Source organism: Chrysochloris asiatica, unplaced genomic scaffold (assembly GCF_000296735.1).
Source record: "Chrysochloris asiatica unplaced genomic scaffold, ChrAsi1.0 scaffold00018, whole genome shotgun sequence".
Lineage (NCBI taxonomy): Eukaryota > Metazoa > Chordata > Mammalia > Afrosoricida > Chrysochloridae > Chrysochloris > Chrysochloris asiatica.
Window position 1 is genome coordinate 18,542,636 of NW_006408536.1, and position 21,002 is coordinate 18,563,637.

Sequence of the window (21,002 nt, forward strand, 5' to 3'; positions counted from 1 at the left end):
ACGTCTTCCTTCAATACCCTTGGCTCTTGATAATTGGCAACTTCTTGAAATGGTTGAGCATCAGCCAACTCTTTTAAATAAAGTGACTTTATGTATTCCTTTCATCTTTTTTTAATGCTTTGTGCATCTTTCAATATTTTTCCCATTGTTGTTGTTGATGTTAAGTGTCGATCAGTTGGTTCCCACTCATGGTGTTGTGAAGTGTTGTTGAGTCGATTCAACTCATAGTGACTCAGTATAGGGTTTTTGAGGAGCAACTGGTAGAATTGAACTGCCAATCTTGTGGTTTTGCAGTCCAGTGCTGTTCCTACAGGACCACACCAGGAGTCCTCTGACTCATAGCCATCCTGTATCAGGTTTTCAAGGAGCAGCTAGTGGGTTTGAACTCCCAACCTTGTGGTTAGCAGTCCAGTGCTTATCCTATAGCACCACAGGATCCCTTCAACATTTCAATCTAAGGTTTGAATTTTTTCTTCAGTTCTTTTAGCTTGAGAAATGCTGAGTGTGTTCTTCCCTTTTGGTTCTCTAACTCGAGGTCTTTGCACATTTTATTATAGTATTTTACTTGTCTTTGGAGCTGCCCTTTGAAATTTTTGGTTCAACTTTTTTATTCAATCACTTTAGGTTCTCTATGCTGAAGAGCAAGTTTCAGAGTCACTTCTGATTTCCATTTTGGTTTTTTATTTCTTTCCTGTCTTTTTAATGACCTTTTGCTTTCTTCATGTATGTTCTTGATGTCATCCTACAACTCTTCTGGTCTTCGTTCAGTGTCTAATGCATCATAACTGTTCTCGAGATGGTCTCTAAATTCAGGTGGGATGTACTCAAGCTCTCATGGACTTGTTTTAACTTTCTTCTTGAATTTGCTCATGAGCAATTGATGGTCTGTTTCATAGTTAACCCCTGGCCTTGTTTTGGCTGATGATATGGAACTTTCATATCATCTTTCATATCAACTTTCCTACATATATGGTCAATTTTATTCAAATTCTATCTGGTGTGGTCCACGTGTTAAGTCTCTGTTTATGTTGTTGAAAAAAGATGTTTGCATTGAATAAATCATTGGTCTTGCAACATTCCATCTTGGAATCTGCAGTATTATTTCTATCACCAAGGCCATATTTTACAACTACCAATCATTTCTCTATGTTTCCAACTTTTGTACTCCAATCACCAGGAATTATCAATGCATCTTGATTGCATGTTTGATCAATTTCAGACTGAAGATGTGGTAGAATTCTTTAATTTCATCATCTCTGGCTTTAGTGATTGGTGTGTACATCTAAATAACAGTGCTGTTAACTGGCTTTCCTTGTAGGCATATGGATATTATCCTACTTCAGACAACATTGCTCTTCAAGATAGATCTTGAAATGCTCTTTTTGGCAATGAATGGGATTCCATTCCTCTTCAATTTGTAGTTACTAGCATGGTAAACCATATGATTGCCTGATTCAAAATGGTCAATATCAGTCCATTTCAGCTCAGTAATGCCTAGGGTGTTTATCTTTATGCATTCTATTTCATTTTTGATGACTTGCAATTTTCCAAGTTACATATTTCATACAGTTCACATTTTGATTATTAATGGATGTTTGCAGCTTTTTCTTGTCATTTTGATTTGTGATCCACCAGCAAATGAAGATCCTGAAAGCTTTGCTCCCTCCATCCAGGTAATCAAGGTCAACTCTAGTAGAGTGGCTTTGTAGGATAGGCTCTGGTTGTAAACCATAAGGTTGGCAGGAGATATGAGCCCACTAGCTGCTCCATGGGTGAAAGATGAGACATTCTACTCTGACAAAGATTTACGGCTTCAAAAAATCTACATATGGTCGCTATGAGTTGGAACCAATTCGACAGCACTTAACAACAACAACGTCTACTATGAAGAGGCAGTTCTTCCCCAGTAATCTTTTTAGTGCCTTCCAACTTGAGGGACTCATTTTCCAGTACTATATAGCCAATGGTCCCCTGCTCTTCATAAGATTTCCATTGATGAACCACGTAGAAATGGTCTGCGTCTCTTCTTCCTAGACTGTCTTAGACTGGAAGTCCCACTGAAACCTGTCCACAAGGAGTGGTTGTTGTTGTTAGGTGCCATCAAGTTGGATCTGATTCATAGTAACTCTAAGTACAATAGAACACATACTGACTGACCTATGCACAACACAAGGAAACACTACCCAATCCTGCACCTGCCTCACAATTGTTTTCCTGCTTGAGGTCACTGCCGTGGCCATTGTGCCAATCCATCTTGTTGGAGTGTTCCTCTTTTTCTCTGACCCTTCACGTTAAAAAGTGTAATGTCTCTTTCTCTAAGGACTCCTGATAACATGTCTAAAAGACGAGCGACGTCTCCCCATCTTGGCTTATAAGGAACATTCTGACTGTATTTCTACTAAAACAGATTCCTTTGTTCTTCTGGCAGTCCATGGTACATTCAATATCTTTAACACCATAACACAAATGCATTGATTCTTCGTTGGGCTTCCTTATTTAATGTGAACAGTCAATATGGCACAAGTAAACATCTTTCTGGTATTATCTACTTTCAGTCAAGATCTATCTGACATTGGCAATGATATCCCTAGTTACACATCCTCTTCTCAATCTGACTTGAATTTCAGGCATTTCTCTGTTGATGTACTGTTACAGTAGTTTTTAAATTATCTTCAGCAAAATTTTACTTGCATGTGATATTAATATCATTTTTCGCTGATTTCTGAAATCCATTGGGTCACCTCTCTTTGTAATGGGCACAAATCTCTTCCAACTTGCCTGGTATCTGTCTTCTAAGTCTCTTGGCATAGATGAGTGACCACCTCCACTGCTGCATCAGTTTGTTGAAAAGGTTTCATTTTGTATTCCCTCAATTCCTGGAGCTTTGTTTTTCACCAATGCCTTTAGTGCAGCTTGGACTTCTTCCTTTAATACCAATGGTTCTTGATTATATACTACCCCTTTAAATGGTGGAACATCGACCACTTCTTTTTGGTACAGTGACTTTGTGTATACCGTCCATCCAATTTTTTTTTTTTTGATGCTTTCTGCATTATTCAATATTTTGCCCATAGAATTCTTCAGTATTGCAAGTCGAGGTTTGAATTTTTCTTCCCTTCTTTCAGCTTGAGCAATGCTGAGTGTGTTCTTCCTTTTTGGTTTTCTAATCCCAGGTCTTTGCACATTGCGTTGTAATACATTGTAATACATTCTCTCTTCTTGAGCTGCCCTTTGAAACATTCTGTTCAATTATTTTACTTTCTCATTTTTTTCTGTTTTCTTTAGCTTCTCTATGCTGAAGAGCAAGTTTCAGTGTCTCTTCGGACATCCATTTTGGTGTTTTCTTTTTTCCTGTCTTTTTAATGACCTTTTGCTTTCTTCCTGTATGATTTTCTTGATGTAATTTCACAAGTCTTCTGGTCTTCAGTCATTAGTGTCTAATACATCAAATCTGTTCTTCAGATGGTCTCTAAATTCAGGTGGGATACATTCAAGGTCATATTTTGGCTTTTGTGAACTTGTTTTTATTTTCTTCAGCTTCACCTGCATATGAGCAACTGATGGTCAGTTCCACAGTCTGCCCGATTTTGTTTTAGATGATGATATTGAACTTTTCCACCATCTCTTCCCACAGACATAGTCAGTTTGATTCCTGTGTATTCCATCTGTTGAGGTCCATGTGTATATTTTTTTATATTGTTTAGAAAAGATTTTTGCAATGAATAAATCATTTGTCTTGCAACATTCTATTATGTGATTTTCAGCATAATTTTTATCACCAAGGTCATATTTTCCAACTACTCATCCTTCCTCTTTATTTCCAATCTTCACATTCTAATCACCAGTAATTATCAATACATCTTGATTACATGTTTGATCAATTTTAGACTGAAGAAGTTGGTAGAATTCTTCAATTTCATCATCTCTGGCTTTAGTGGTTAGTGCAAAAACTTGAATAATAGTGGCATCAACTGGTCTTGCTTATAGGCGTATGAATATTATCCTATCACAGACAGCATTATACTTCAAGATGGATCTTGAAATGTTCTTTTTGATGATAAATGTGATGCCATTCCTCTTCAATTTGTAGTAACTGGCATAGTAAACCACATGATTGTCAGATTCAAAATGGCTAATTCAGCTCACTAATGCCTAGGACATCAATCGTTTTGCGTTCCATTTCATTTGTGCAAAGTTCCAATTTTTCTAGATCCATAGTTTGTACATTCTATGTCCTATTTGTTAGTGGCTATTTGCAGTTCTTTCTCTTCATTTGGAGTTGTACCCCATTAGTAAATGAGGGTCTTGGAGCTTTCCTCCATTCTCATCATCATGGTCAGCTCTGTTTTGAGGAGGTAGCTCTTCCCCAGTTGTGTTTCGAGTGCCTTCTAACCTGAGCCACTCATCTTCCAGGCTATTCATAAGGTTTTCATCTTCTGGTACTATACCTGACAGTGTTCTGCTACTATTTATAAGGTTTGCAGTGACAAAATATCCAAAAAGAGTCTACCTCTCCTTCTTCCTGAACCTTCTTAGTCTGGAAGCTCACTGAAACCTGTCCACCGTGGGTGACCCTACTGATATTTCAAATACTGGTGGGATAGCTCCCAGCATCACAGCAACATGCAAGCCAGCCAGCACAGTATGAGAAACTGACAAACAGCGGTCAGTATCAATGTCACAGCTCATTGATACGCTGTTACCATTTTCAGTGTTATTTTCTATGTTTCATTTTGAATGCTTTCTATTAGCAAGTTTATTCATGTTTTCTTCTGCACTGTCTACTCTGCTGTTCATTCTGTCCAGTATGTTTGTTATCCCCCAAATTGCAGTGTTTATCTTTAGATATTAAATTTGAGTCATTTTATATCTTCTATGTCTCTGTTTACCATCCTTATCTACCTTCTTGAAAATACAGAATATAGGTATAATAACTTTTTTAAATGCCCTTTTCTACTGATTTTACTATCTGTGTGGGGGCTTTTTTCAGTGATCAATTTTTCTCCTCATTATAGGTCATATTTTTCTGCTTCTTTGCATTTCTGGTAATTTTTTATTATATATCAAACACTGCAAATTTTACCTCATTGGGTGCTGAAGATTTTCGTATTCCTGTAAATATTCTTGAGCTTTGTTCTGGGACACAGTTATGCTCATTGGAAGCAGTTTGATCTTTTAGAGGCTTGTTTTTTTCATAGATGTTATTCATTGGCTAGAACAGCCTATGTTGCTATTGTTGTTAAGAGCCATCGAGTTGGTTCTGACTCATAGCAACCTTGTATAGGGCTTTTGAAGAGCAGCTGGTGGGTTTTAACTGCCAACCTTGCAGTTCAAACTGACCTTGCAGTCCAGTACTTATCTTACAGTACCTTACCAGGACTCCTATTGTTGTTGTTGTTGTTAATGTCATCGAGTCGATTGCAACCCAAAACGATCCTATATAGGGTTTCTAAGGTTCAAGCCGACCTTGCAGTTCTAACGACTTTGCAGTCTGATGCATTAGCCCACAGTGCCACACCAGGACACCAGGACTCCTATAGTTTTGGGCTAATTTCACTTCACTTGTTTTGTACTCTCTTCAATGTCCAATGAGAGGTTGTTTTTGTTTTTGTTTTCTCTTCTCGCTGACTGATGGGAAAATCAACTAAGTATTCCTGGGACTGTATGAGTTTCAAGGATTGTTCCCTCTGCTCATTTTAGGTGTCTTTTGTTTTTCCCTTGTCTTGGTCGTTTCCTTAGAAACACACATTGATTAGTACTCAGCTGAAGAGTTGAGCAGCATTGTCTGGACTCTCTTTGTTGCTCTCATCTCTAGAGCTCTCTGTTGTGTATTCCAGCTGCCTCAACCTTCCTGGGTTCCCAACTTTGTCCCCTCTGCCCAGAAAACTATTGGACCTTGTCTGGGTTATTCCTCCCTGTACTTCTGCCTGGAAACTCTTTCCAGGCAGTTGTTGTTGTTGTTAAGTGCCGTTGAGTCGATTCCGACCCATAGCGACCCTGTATAGGGTTTCTGAGGAGCAGCTGGTGAACTTGAACCACTGACCTTGCAGTTCAAACGGCTTTGCAGTCTGGCGCATTAACCCACAGTGCCACACCAGGACAGTAGACTGGGACAATCACAAGGATCTCCTTGTCTGTTCTCTCTCTCTCAGGGATCACTTCCCTGAGTGGGCTGACGTCCAATGTCTGAAAACTTCTTTCATGTCCTTCATCCATGTTTTAGTTGTTTAGGGTTGGAGGGTAAATACCCCACCTTGTCCAGAAACAAGTCCTGATCCATCTGGTTTACTAGATAATGGGAAATGTTTTCTAAATATTATTGTTATTAAATTTTGGACAACTAATGAAAGCATACGGGGCCTTGGTGGCACAGTGGTTAAAGAGCTTGGCTGCTAGCCAAAACTGTGAGTAGTTTGAGCTTATCAGCCACTCCCCAGGAGAAAGATGTGGCAGTCTGCTTCCATCAAGGTTGACAGCCTTGAAAATGCTGCGGGCTCATTCTATTCCGTCCTGCTGGGTCACGATGAGTTGGCATCACCTTGGCAGCAATGGGTTTGGTTTGAATTGAAGCACATGTGTTCGTTGTCTGGATGCTTGACCTGCAAAGTATAATGTGGTCATTATCTCCCATAAGCTTGATAGATTAATTTTTTGGAAAGTCAGTTGATTAGTCTATACTTGGCACAAATAGGAAAAGAGGTACTTCCCTATCCTGAGGTCATGAGTTTCTTTCTCTGTAACATAATCTAATGCTACAGATGAACTACTGATGGTCATGCTGTCCTGCAGCAGTCAGGTGCAAGTCACTCCCACAAAATGCAACATCTATAAGGAAGAAATACTGTTAACACACCTATGTCATGTATGTATGCCTTTTCATTTGCAGCGGTCATTCTTAAACCTGACTGTGCTTCAGAGTCTCCTATGGTAGGATCGGGTTTCCTCAAAGCAGAGCTTGTGAAGGAGAGTTTTGTGTAAATGATTTACTGAGTGAATGATCTCAGAAAAATCAGTGTGAGGGGAACAGGAGAGGGAAACTAAGGATGTGGTCTCAGATGGAGACCAGCTTCAGCCAGATTCCACAGAGAGCTCAGGAGCCGCACCCCAGAGCTAATTCCTGTTTGGCTACATTTTAAAGAGTGTTATTCAATTCTTCTGCCTTCCTTCTGTGTAATGACTAAAAGGGCACAGACTGATATCAGAAGGTCGGAGTCCTAGCCCCAACCTGTCACGTATATGCTATGTTACCACTGAAGAGTTGTATAACTTCTCCCAGATTCAGCTTTAAGTGTAAGAGAAAAAAAGATGACATAAAGAAACTCCAAAAGTCTTTCCAGCTATACACATTCTCTCATGCACGAACTCAAACTACATTTGAATGTCTATGTGTTCTTGTTGTTGTTGTTAAGTGCCATTTAATAGGTTCTGACTCATAGTGACCCTGTATAGGGTTACTGAGGAGTGGCTGGTGAGCTTGAATCACTAGGCCTTGCGGTTCAGACTGACTTTGCAGCCCTGCGCATTAACCCACCGCACCACACCAGGTCTATGTAGGAGACATGATTCTAAACATCTTGCATGTGCTAACTCATTCTATCCTCAGGATGCACTGAGCATCCACCGTGTGCCAGCACAGCTGTGGCAGTGGGGGTTAAAAATGACCTAGACACACCCTGTATCCTCAAGGACTTCATAACCTAGCCAACGTCACAAGGATTTGTTCTCTTTTGTGTCTTTCCTTCTCCCTTTCTTTTTTACTCTGGTTCTTCTTTCTCTGTGACTGATATTCCGTATAAGCTCAGCATATGTCAGACTGTCGACACATATGGCATGTTTTGCAAACATATAAACAGTGGCCCATATGCAACCATAGATTCCTGCCATGCAGACACCCCAGCTTGACTTTGTCAGCCTCAGCAGAAAGCATAAGTCTCTCTCAGAAATTCCATGCATCCTTAGACAAGTAGCTAAAATCAGTTGTTCCATGTCTTTTTTGGTGCAAAAGCCAGAATGTTGCCTCCTGCCCTTTCAATTCAGAGCCACTTAAGACCAAAGGTTCCATCCTCCTTCTCCACTATTTGGGATCTTCTGACCAGAGGTCAAGTTGCCCATTAAAGATCCTTTTGTTTTTCCATTTAGCCATGACTCATTATCTCCTCTGCACCAGTGGACCAGCCCTCTTACGACATGGATGGGGTGTTCTCTTCAGAGGCGTGGGTCTATTTTGCCTGCTTAAAAAAATCAAAATGAATCTGTGTAGCTGACTCATAACTGCTCAACACTTACTACTATTTCCTGGTGTGCCAGCTGGATTACCCAAATTTACATTTCTTTGTTCAAACCCTTTCTTTGCTCATGTGCACCACAGGCCCAGCAGCCCTCAATCAGTGATTAGTGCAACTTGATGGAGAAATGCTGCAGCTCTCTCCTCCTTGAGTGGGCCAACCCTGAGGCACTAGGAAGCTTGCTTGATAGTGTCCCCTTTATTGGCTTCCTTCCTTATCTTTTCCTTCCCCATCTCCCTTCCAGTGTTTCCTGGGTTTCACCCTTAAACAACCTGCTGTTGCTGTTAAATGCCATCTACTCAGCTCTGATTCATAGGGACCCTGTATAGGGTTTCCAAAGAACAGCTGGTGAATTTGAACCGCCAACCTTGTGGTTTGCAGTCCAGTGCTGATCCTACAGTGCCACAAACAATCTACTTGGACCCAAATCCTTGGATCACTGTATTCTTCCAGGGGTACCCAAATTAAGACCATCTGTAATTCAACAATGGATGAAAAGGGGTCAATTGTAACACAGGGTCTCATTAGTTCTGGGCTTTTGTCTGATGACACAGGAGGCAACCTCCAATTTTAAGATATTCCTGTTGTGAAGTGCTGTCGAGTTGGTTCTGACTCATAGCGACCCTGTATAGGGTTTCCGAGGAGTGGCTGGTGAGTTCGAACCTCCAACCTTGTGATTTAAACTGACCTTTTGGTCCAGTGCTTATCCTATAGTGCCACACCAGGACTCCCGGATGTCAACAAAAACAGCAGCAGTTTCCAAACTGTTGGGAATACAACGCCCAAATTCTACTTGGTCTCTTGGCCTGGTGAGAATTTGTCGTAGCAGATAAGCAGAATGTTCTGCTCTGGCTATGTGGAAATGGAAGTGAAGGAGACAGTGAGAAATTTGGGTTTTGCCACTTTGTCTTCTACGTGGCTTCCTGCCTCCTCCATCTCAAGATCCTATTCTGTTCTTTTCCTTGTAGAGATTAAAATGTACACACAAAAAATAGATAATGGAAAACAGCAATTGAAGAAGAAAGTGAAGATGATTCTGTTTGGTTGTTCTAATAGCTCATCAGAAACTCAATGTCAACTGATTTAGCATTAACATTTAACTCCTGAAAACTAGAATTAAATTCAAGTTATTTAGCTCCAGACAGGAAGTTGTAAAAAATCTCTCTGTACTATTATTGTTTACCTCACTCCTCCAAATTCTCCAAGGAAATCCAAGTGACAAGGTTTGTTTTGTTATAAGTTACATATGGAGAGGAAAGAAACAAGAGTGTGAGACTAGATTGAAGCTCATTGCATCTCAACCCTTGACCTTTTCAGTTAATTATAGGCCAGCTCTGTCCAACATAACTTTCTGCCATGATGTAGTGTCTTCAAAATGTGCTTTTAATTCTATCTTTCCCAGAACATTTTGAAGCCCCCTTGTACAGTAGCTTCTAGCCCATACAGAGCCTGGGATATGGAGTACTTAAACTGTGGTAATTGCATTCAGAATACATTACAATTATTTCTATAATTTATAGCTGTACTATGATTTAAATAATTATTATTCCACTTTCAGCTCCCTTTCCCTTATCCCTTTCTTCCCCTTAGCAAAGGCCTGGTTTGATCTCATTTTTCTGCCTTCAACTCAAGTACCTCTTTCCAGATTGATTTTTCCATTTTTGCTATCTGGACCTGCTTACTGTTCCCCACCTCCCAATCTTTGGGATCTATTAGTAGAGTTGTCCCCAAGAGAGGAGTATCACATAGTCGTCCATCTTCCAACTAAACTCCTCTTTAGATTGATTCAATCAGGGGGCAATGGAGGCAGGAACACCAAAGAAAATATGTTGGCCTTAAATCTGACATCACTGACATAGGATCTTCCTCCATATACCTGGACTTGCTCTTTACTTGTGGAGAACACCTTGACACATGGTCTTTTGTAGAGAGCGAGGCAGATGCTGTCAGATGTCTGCATGTATCTCATTGGAGCCTTTACCATCTTCATGCACATCTTCCCTCACCCTGCCACTTCCGCAACATTTAGCACCTGCAGCTCTCTGTTGGAGAATATTGAAAGCCACCTTTGAGAGCTGGAAGTGCCTGGGAATCTATAATACAGCAAGCCCTGATCTATTGTTTATCATTAAGGGGAGGTGGTGGGAGGATGTCAATCCGCCAACTTTCTTATCTCCAGGTCAGGACCTACATTATCCCCAGAAAAGGACTGAGTCCCAGTTACCCTTTTTGGGACTTTGCTTGATATTTTACCCATCTTGGACTGAATTATGTTCCCTCCCAAAATATGTGTCCGTTTGGTCAGACCCTGATTCTCTGTGGTTATGCAGTTATGATGTGATGTGATAAATCAATAAGAGGATTAAGGGTACATCCTACTCTTAATCCCACCACCACCCTGATCCAAAGTACTAGAGATAAAAGGAGAGAGAAGTGAGCAGAGAAAAAAGGACTCACTACCACCAAGAAAGAAGAGCCAGAAGTGAAGTGTGTCCTTTGGACTTGGGGATCCCTGCACTGTGATGCTCCTAGATCCAGGGAATGACTGATGTCAAGACACATGAAGATCTCCAAGGAATGTTGGGCCTGCAGGTGCTGAAAGGAGACAAGGCCCTTTCCCAGAGTCAATGTTCTGAATTGGGACTTCTAATCTTCTAAAATGTGAGAGAATGAAGTTCTGTTTGTTAAAGTCATCCATTTGTGGTATTTCGGTTATAGCAGCACTAGGTAAGTTAGACATCACCCTTCCTTGGCGTTCTCTGTCCAGTCCCATTTCCTTACTGCTTTATAAGAATCCTCATCTCAGAGTCTACTACCTAAGACAAGTATTATAAATGAAAACAAAACCAAAAATCCACTAGAGTCTTCTTTTCAATCTCTTTAAACACAAGTTGGTTTTTAAAGGATGGCCGGATGGAAATGTTTCCCAAATAAACATTTTTTTAAAGCATTTTGAGCCTAACAGAACACATCAGTGTTACCATAAACTCTTAACAATGTATTAGACTGGTTAAGAGCAAGGTCGGCAGTTCAAACCCACCAGTGGCTCCTCGAAAACCCTGTATAGGGTTGCTATGAGTCGGAACCCACTTGACAGCACTTAACAAAACCAAAACACAAGGGCAGCTCAATGTTACCTTAAACTCTCGACAATGCTTTTATCTGTCCTTTAGATGTGTTCTGAAGAGTCCTTTTAATGGATTGAATTGTGTTCCCCAAAATTTATGTTGAAGTCCAAAACCATAGCACTTATGAACGTGAATTTGTTTGGAAACAGGGTTTTTGAAGATGTTATATCAGTCATACCAGGGTCAGATGGGTCCTAATACTTATAAAAGAGAAGAGGCATTGGGGAGACAGGAAAAATGGCCATAAAGTTGTGTTGTAGCTGTGTGTCAAGAAATGTCAGGGACTACCAGAAGCTGAAAGAAATAAGGAAGAATCCTCCTCTAGAACCTCTGGAGAGAACATGGTCCTGCTGACACACTAAATTCAGACTCCTAGACTCCTGAACCATGAGGCAATACATTTTGGGTGTTTAAAGCCATCCACTTGGTGGTATTTTATTATGGAAGCCCTAGGAAAAGTAACACAGTCCTCAAGACAAACATTTGAATCAGTGGCTCAGTTTCTAGCCCTCAAAATATAAAAGGAAAGAGAGAGACACATTTAGATTCAACAAACATTTGTTGAGGGTACACTGTGTTTGAAATATTTGTGCCAGAAGAAGAAAAGAAAATGACAGGGCAGCTCAAGTTTTTCTCAGGTTAGCCCAGTTCCAGCTAGGAGTCCAATAATCAAGTTTTATTATTATTATTATGTTTTTATTGTGAACTGAGTGTTAGTTTACATGGGAAAACATCAGTTTTATACTCATCGTTTCGTTGCAATAATTACATCTCCTCTGTGTATCATCATCCAACAGTATTTGCTTCTATTCCCTCTGTTTTTGTTTTATTTTGTTTTGGTGGGGTGTGTGTGTGTACACAAAAACATTCAGGAATATATAATCATTTGAACAACCAAAAGGACACATTCTGAAAGCCTGCTTCCTGACCACAAGCACCTGGCTGCCAGCACACAGCCTTCCTCTTTCCATGAGTCTCGAGTCCTCAGCTGCTCTCTTTCTCCATGCCCTCATCTCTGCCTCCATCTCTGGTATTGCTGCTTCTCTAGATAGGGTCCCACGTCCTGCTTGTGCTCTTCTCCTTTGATGGTCCTAGGGTTCTCTGTTCCTGGACTGTAAGGTTAACTACTCCACTGTTTTTGTTACAAAACTTCTACCTTTACAGTTGTGACAGTTGCAATTAGTCATGATAACAATTACTCACTATTGAATCATAAAAATCTTATCCTCATCTCCTTTTATCAGACCCGTCTAGACAAGATGAAAACTATTCAGTGGGGATTCTACCTTCCCCCACACACTCTAAAACTAAGCTCCCTCTTGAAAACGTGTAAGCCAGTCACTTCGTGCCTTTATAGCCCCTCCCATTTTAGGTAACCAATGGCTAAGTTGTTTGTCTCTATCAACCCTGTACACAGAAGGGGTAGGATTGATCTTGCATGTGAATACTCACTTCTTCCCTCTCAGTTGGTATTTTGAGCTACTACATCCATAAACATCCATAAGGAGCTCTGGTAGGGTAGTGGTTACAAATGGGGCTGGGAACCACAAGGTCAGCAGTTCGAAACTACCAGCTGTTCTGCGGGAGAAAGATGAGTCTTTCTGATCCCATAAAGATTTACAGCCTCGGAAACCCTGTACAGGGTCTCTATGAGTCGGAACTGACTCATGGCACATAACAACAACAACAACAACATCCATAAGCATAAGTCAAGTTCATCAAATTGTAGCAATTTATACTTGTTTCCTTTATTTAAAATAAATTTTTTAAAATCTTCCTCTAGTTGAGTTATGATCATCAAGCCATAGAAGCTAGGTCGAATGGGTGCTATCTACAAGTTTGGGTGTTCTTGTGTGCCTACCCTCACTTCACATCATCTGAATGCTTTGTTCTGAGCTCCAACCCTCTGTGGCTATGTCCTTGTCCATGGGCTCAGGAGTCCACAGGTCTCACCACATTTTGGGCCAACCAGACCTTCCTCTTCTCTCGCTCATCTCCAGGTTGACAGGCATCTATGAAACTTGATCGAAATTGACCCATATCTTCATTGCTACCTTTCCCCTTCTTCGACATACCAGCAAGCTTACATGCCTGCTCATGTGATTCCTTTAAGTTTCAGTCTTGAAGGGGGATTTGTCTTGAAGGGACTTGATTGCTTGCCTTGATGGCTCCCCAGCGAACAACTTGCTTGTTCTTGTAGTAGCCAATCAGACTCATTTTTGTTTTGGATATTTTTCCTGCTGGTCTTTCTTTCAAGAAGTATCTTCTGTTCCTCTAGTTATTTCAGGCTGGTCTGCTTGTCCTTTCAAGTGGGAATGTCCAATCTCAGAAGGTTCTGGATGGGGCTTAGGATGCCACCTAAGGTCCTATAGACTACAAAAGCTCCACAGGAAGCCTATTTCACTGGGCAAATTCTAGAACCCCTTTTAGGTATTCCAATCCGTCATAGGCTGAAGACAGACTTACAAGCTTTCTGTAATCATGTTTCCCGGTATTCCTTTCTATCCCACTCAAGTGTCTATTTTACAGTAGTAGTCAAGGGAAACCAATATTCATGAGACGGTCAAGTATCTTAACATTATTTTCCCTCTTTTACATATTCAGTCTGGAGTCCTGGTGTGTGGCGCTATGGGTTAATGCGCCAGACTGCAAAGCCGTTTGAACTGAAAGGTTGTCGGTTCAAGCTCACCAGCTGCTCCTCAGAAACCTTATACAGGGTTGCTATGGGTCAGAACCGACTTGACGGCACTTAACAACAACAACAATGCATTCAGTCTATGCCTTGATCCCTGTATCACCAAGCCCTATTGTTCCAAGGTTGAGCATACATAACTCTTTACCTCTGTTCCATTTAGCCCATGCAAACCTGCCTCCGTGTTCTCCTATATACCTTCCATTCCCCTCCCCTGGTTTTGTTTTTGTGTTATTTTGTTGTTGTTTTTATCAGGGTCCTTGCCATTAAAGTCAGCGGATTACCAGTCCAGTGTTTATCCTACAGTGCCACACCTGGACCCAATTACGTATGGAACATCTTTTTTTTTTCCCTTCCAGTCTTCAGCAGATGCCAAAACCTGTATGTATCAAACCATAACTATTCTGGAGATCAATTGTTGTTGTTGTTGTTGTTGTTGTCAACTCAGTTCTGACTCATAGAAACCTTGTATAGGGATGGGTTTGAACTGCTGACCTTGCAGGTAGTAGTCTAGTGCTTATCCTACAGTGCCACACAGGACTGCACTGTACTGAGCAGCATTTTGAAGCTTTTGTTTTGGTTAGCCATATAATGCATTCCACATCATGTCTAACGAGTTGCATTTTGAGGTTGTATTTTATAAAGGACATCAGGCTTGTTTTAAATTAGGGCAACAATAAATCCATCATTGTTCAGTATTTTGGGTTGGGATACTGTGGTTCCCAGTTAATATCTAGGTATGTGGAAGCCTAAATGAAAACATACCAATTTCTTATGCTGTGTTTCTTAGTATTTATCAGGAAACACAGAATTCAAAGAAAGAGAATCACTTGCTGCCAAGGAAGCAAGTTGTGATGGTCCCATTCTGGTCTACTGGGAGACTCTTCAGTTGTGGAAGTGTTCCTGAGTGGTGCAAATGGTTAGTGCTAACCTACCAACTTCAAGATTGACGGTTCAAACCCACCCATTGGTACTTTGAAAGAAAGACCTGACAATCTGCTTCTGTAAAGATTTGTTGTTGTTGTTAAGTGCTGTCGCGTGGGTTCTGACCCATAGTGACCCTGTACACGGTTTCCTAAGAGCAGCTGGTGAGCTTGAACTGCCAACCTTGTAATTCAAACCAACCCTGTGCAGCACATTAACCCACAGCGCCACACCAAAACAGAAAACCCCTATGAAGCACAGTTCTATTCTGCCAGACACTGACTCTGTATTCAGAATTGACTCAGTGGCAATCTGTTTGGTTTGGGTTTTGTCAATTTGGGGGAAAGACGGCACTGAGTCTGAAAATACATTCCCGTCTCTGCTCAAGCCATTTCTCAAGTTTTTTGTGTGTATGAGTTTGTATTAGAAATCCTTCCCTATCATGGGGTCAAAAAGACATCCTCTAAGTGTTCTTTTAACAGTTCAATTTGGTATTTCACAATTAAATTTTTAACCCATCTGGAATGAATTTTGTAGATATACTCGTAATTTACTATGTCTTCAGTCAATTTCATGCTATTTAAGGAGTTGCTGTTTTTAAGTGCCATTGAGTCAGCTCTGTTTTATAGTGTATAGTATTTATAATGTATAGTATTTCTGAAGAGTGATTGGTGGGTTTGAACAGCCAACCTTGTTGTTAGCAGTCCAATGTTTATCCTATAGCGCCACATCGGGACTTCAATTTAATGTGTGTGTTGACTTAGTTCTTTTAGATTGTAAGTTTGGGATCTTTCTAAAAAGACACAAATTCAGTCCTAACTCAAGAGATTCGGGTTCAAGAAATCAGAGATAGAGCCTAACTCAGCACATGCATTTTGTTAATTCAGATAGTTCAGAAGTTCACTATCCTAGAAGAATATAGAGGTAAATATTAAATATACTATGGACTGACAGAAGAATGAACAAATCCGCCTCAGAAGAAGTACAGCCAGAATGCTCCTTAGGAGACTTCATCTCACATACTTTGGACACATTATCAGGAGGGACCAGTCCCTGGAAATGGATATCATGCTTAAGAAAGTAGAAGATCAGCAAAAAAGAGGAAGATAGTCAACAAAATGGGTTGACACCGTGGCTGCACCAATGGGCCCAAACATAACAATTTTGACGAAGGCACAGGACAAGCAGCGTTTCGTCCTGATGTACATAGGGCGGCAACAGCCCTAATAACAAGATGGAAAATATACGACAATGACATTAAAAAATAACCCCATTAAGAAATAAAGAACTTGATATATTTGACCATATTAAATATTTTGATAAACATTTTATGAAATTTTAATGTATACAGAGAAGAGCATCCCCCCAAAAGTTTAAAGTCCAGCACAGCCAGCAATGCTGTAAACAATATTAAAACTAAGATGACAAACTGAGAAAGATGTGTATCACACATGACAAAAGATTACTATTCATATGTAAAACACTCTTACAAGTAAATACTGCTGGAGCAATAGGACAGAATATAATGATCCAATCAAAACAGTGGCTTCCCAGAGGATCTGCTAGGTCAGTTACATTCAAGGCAGAGAGAAGGTTATGGAGACTATTTATGGGGATTCCAAAGGGTAACCTTGAAACATTTTCTTTAAGTTTCTAGGACACTCATGAAGGAATTTTATGAAGAAGTTTTAAGAAAATGGAAAACTACACTGGTGAGAAAAGTCCAGGAAAGAAACACCACAGACTTTTTCCCCGTTACGACCATGTGCTCATTCATTTCCAAGGGTAAGGAGGGCTGCCCTACAAGAATTTTGTGGGGAAACTTTACCTCGTCCACCCTACAGCCCTGATCTTGACTCTTTAGACTTCTTTTTGTTCCCCAAACTCAAAGAACATTCAAAAGGAATATGATTTCCGTCTCTCCAGGGTACCCAAACTGCCATTTTGACATGGGTCAATCAAAGATCACAGAATTCTTTGGGGAAGGGTTAAAGTGATGGAAACATCACCATCCAAGAAACAATAGCTTTACATTTTGATACTTTTGTTTAATAAAGGTTTCAATGATTTTACAGACATACTTTTTAAATTATGAGGATAAGTCAAAAATTCAAAATGCATTTCTATAAAATCATAGAAACCTTTATTAAACAAAAGGTTAAAAAATGTAAAGCTTTTGTGGAGTCCTGGTATGGTGCTATAGGAGAAGGACTCGGCCATAAGGTCAGTTTGAACCGCAAGGTTGGTGGTTCAAACTTACCAGCCGCTTCTCAGAAACCCTATATAGGGTCACAATGTGTCGGAACCTACTTAACAATGACAACAACATATATATATTTGTTATTGTTGTTTGTCCCCAACACATAGCCACAAATTGTTCTCATCACTGTATCCATGACCCATGTCCCTTTAGAATGTACCTTTGGCACTCTTTTGATCAAAAGGTGAAATCTATCTCTATATCCTTGGAGTCTGGACTTAGCCATGTGACTTTCCTGGCTAATGAGACACCAGCAGACAAGATATTAACAAAGGACTTGTGCTTCAGTGCTTCCATTCTGTTGCGGTGCGTGGAACCCTGAGACTACCATGTAAATGGGCCCCAGACAGCCTGTTCAAGAGATCCTGTGAAAGGAAGCTGAAGTGTCCTGGCCCCCAGCCTGACAACAGTCAGCTGTGGGTGAGGTGAGGCCGTCTTAGACCATCCAGCTGCAGCAAAGCTTCCAGAAAACTACAGAGATATAACCTTAGTCCAACTCAAACTGCCAACCCACAGAATTGAGAGGTCGTAATTATTGTTTCATGCTACTATGTTCCAGATGGCTAACTATGCTATCTCAGGATAGTAGAATTTGGATGTTACAAAGTGAAAAGACACTTTTTTATAACTCAGGAATATGGTAAAAAATGTATAAAGAGCATGGCATTACTTTTAGAGCAGAAACAAAAGAATGTCTTTTTTCATTTGAAACTTCAAAAAATTAATTTCTTACATTTAAAATGAGATAAAAATTAGAACCCGCCACCTGATTGAAGTGGACTTTAGTTGTTATTGTTAGGTTTCCACTCATACTGACTCTATGCATAACAGTCTGAAACACCGGCTGGTCTTGCACCATCCTCACAATTGTTGTGTTTGAGCCCATAGCTGTTGCCACTGTGTCACTCCATCTCCGTCGGGGGAGGGGGTTCCTCATTGTCCCTGACCTCCGATTTTACCAAGAATGATGTACTCCTCCAGGGACAAGTCCCTCCTGATAAAATGTCCAAAGTATGAGAGATAAAGTTTTGCTTCTGAAGGAACATTCTAGTTGCACTTCTTCCAAGACAGATTTCTTTGTTCTTCAGCACCATAATTCAAATGCATCAATTCTTCTACAGTCTTCCTTTTTCATTATCCAACTTTTACATGCACATGAAGAACTAAAAATGCCCTGGTGCGCAAACTGCACCTTTGCTCTTGAACACTTTAAAGAGGTCTTGTGCAGCAGAGTTGCCTAATGCAATATGGCATTTGATTTTCTGACCGCTGCTTCCATGAGTATTGGTTATGGATCCAAACAAAATGAAGTCTTTGACAACTTCAATCATTTCTCCACATATCAGGATGGTATTTATTGGTGCAATTGTGAGGATTTTTGTTTTCTTTACGTTGAGGTGCAATCTATACTTTAGTAGTCTTTGATCTTCATCAGTAAGTATTTTAAGTCCTTTTTGATTTGAGCAAGTATATCCCAGTTTGTTAATGAGCCCTCCTCCAATCCTGATGTCACATTCTTCTTCATATAATTCAGCATCTCAGATTATTTGTTCAGCACACTGATTGAATAAGTACAGTGTAAGGATACAACCCTAGCGCAAACCTTTCCTGATTTTAAACCATTCAGTATACCCTTGTTCTGTTTGAATGGCTGCCTCTTGGTCTATATACAGGATCCTCGTGAGTACAATTAAGTGTTCTGGAATTCCCATTCTATCTGAAGTTACCCATAGTTTCTCATGATCCACACAGACAAAAGCCTTTGCATAGTCAATAAAGTACAAGTAAACTTCTTTCTTGTAGTCTCTGCTTTCAGTCAAGATTCATTTGACATTAGCAATGACATTCCTAGTTCCACGTCCTCTTCTGAATCTGCCTTGAATTTCTGGCAGTTTCCTGTTGATGTACTGTTGCCGCCATGTTTGATTGTTGTTGTTAGGTGCTACTGAGTGGGTTCCAGCTCATAGCGATTCTAAACACAGCAGAGCACCAGAATGAAACACTGTCCGGTCCTGCGCCATCCTCATAATCAGTGTTACTACGCTTGAGCCCACTGCTGCTGCCACTGTGCCAATCCATCTTGTTGGGGGTCCTTCTCTTTTTCGTTGACCCTCCACTTTACCAAGCATGGATGTCCTTCTCCAGGGACTGATGATATATCTGAATTATGAGACCCTGCTGTTAAAGTAAATACTGGTGACATAGCTTCCGACACCATAGCAACACACATACCACTACAGTATGACAAACTGACAGATGCACATTGGACATCATCTACCTGATATAAGTGGACTATACTAGAATAATGATAATACCTACAGTCCTGCTGTGGCACTGTAGGATAAGCACTGGACTTCTAACCTGAAGGTCAGCCATTCAAACCCACCGTTCACTCCTTGGAAACCCTATACAGGGTCACTCTGAGTTGGAACAGACTCAATAGCATTTAACACCACCACCAACATTGAAATAGCACTTACTAGGAGTCCTGGTGTAGCACTGTGGGTTAATGCGCCAGACTGCAATGCCGTTTGAACTGTAAGGTTGGCAGTTCAAGCTCACCAGCTGCTCCTTGGAAACCCTATACAGGGTTGCTATGAATCTCAACCGACTGAGCAGCACTTGACAACAACAAAGCACTAAGTGGTTTAATCATATTATCTCATTTTCCTCAAAAATTAGAGTGCAGAAAATACAATCACTTTTATTTTTCCAGTTGAGGAAAAGGAGAGTTAAGTAACTTTTCAAAGGTCACACAGCTAAAAAATAGCAGATCTGTGATTAATCTGTAGTATGTGGTTCCCGAGTATGATTTTTAATGGCACGTTTTAGAGATAGAAACATATAGAAACCAGAAAGGTCCTTTCTCAATGATTTGGTGCCTGAAAGTCACATGGTGCTTCTAGACTTTCTTGGATTTACTATCTCCACACGATTTCACTGAGTGATGAAACATGGTGAGTGAAGTGGAGAAAGGGTGCTAGGATTAAATGTTTCCATTTTTCTGCTTGTTATCAATTCTCTTACAGGGATTTGTTGAAGTCGGAGAAGATTAATCATCTAAATAAAAGCAAGGTTTTCAATAGACAAAGTTCTTATAATTTATATTGTCCTCTCTCCAACACTGACAACCAGAGAGAACATTTTAAAGGTCGTGTATCTCACATTTTATTGTGCAAGAGACATCTTTTATACCACACCTCTAGCACAGCTCGACACACTCTAGAAGCAACCAGTGAGTGTCCAAGAATAGTATAGATGATAAGGAGCTCTGGTACCATAGTGGTCACGAATCGGGCTGTGAATCTCAAGGTCAGCAGTTCGAAACTACCAGTGGTTCCACGGGAGAAAGATGAGGCTTTCTGCTCCCATAAAGATTTACAGCCTCAGAAACCCTGTACAGGGTCACTATGGGTCAGAACCAACTCCACAGCACAGAACCACCAACCACCAGCACCAGTATAGATGATTGTGGTGGCGTAAATTACTTAATGTTTCTTCTAGCCATAGTTTGTAACTTCCACCAAACAATATTTTTGCCCTGCTGGATCTGGGTAAGAGAAGATGGGAGAAGATTCTGCTAGGGTGACCATATTCAGCTGTGGATGCTAACAAAGCTCATTGCAATGGTAAAACCTTGAAAACCTAGCATGGATATAGAATGAGTCATTTCAGAACAGAAGAGCAGGAAGATACTTAAAAAAAAATGTATA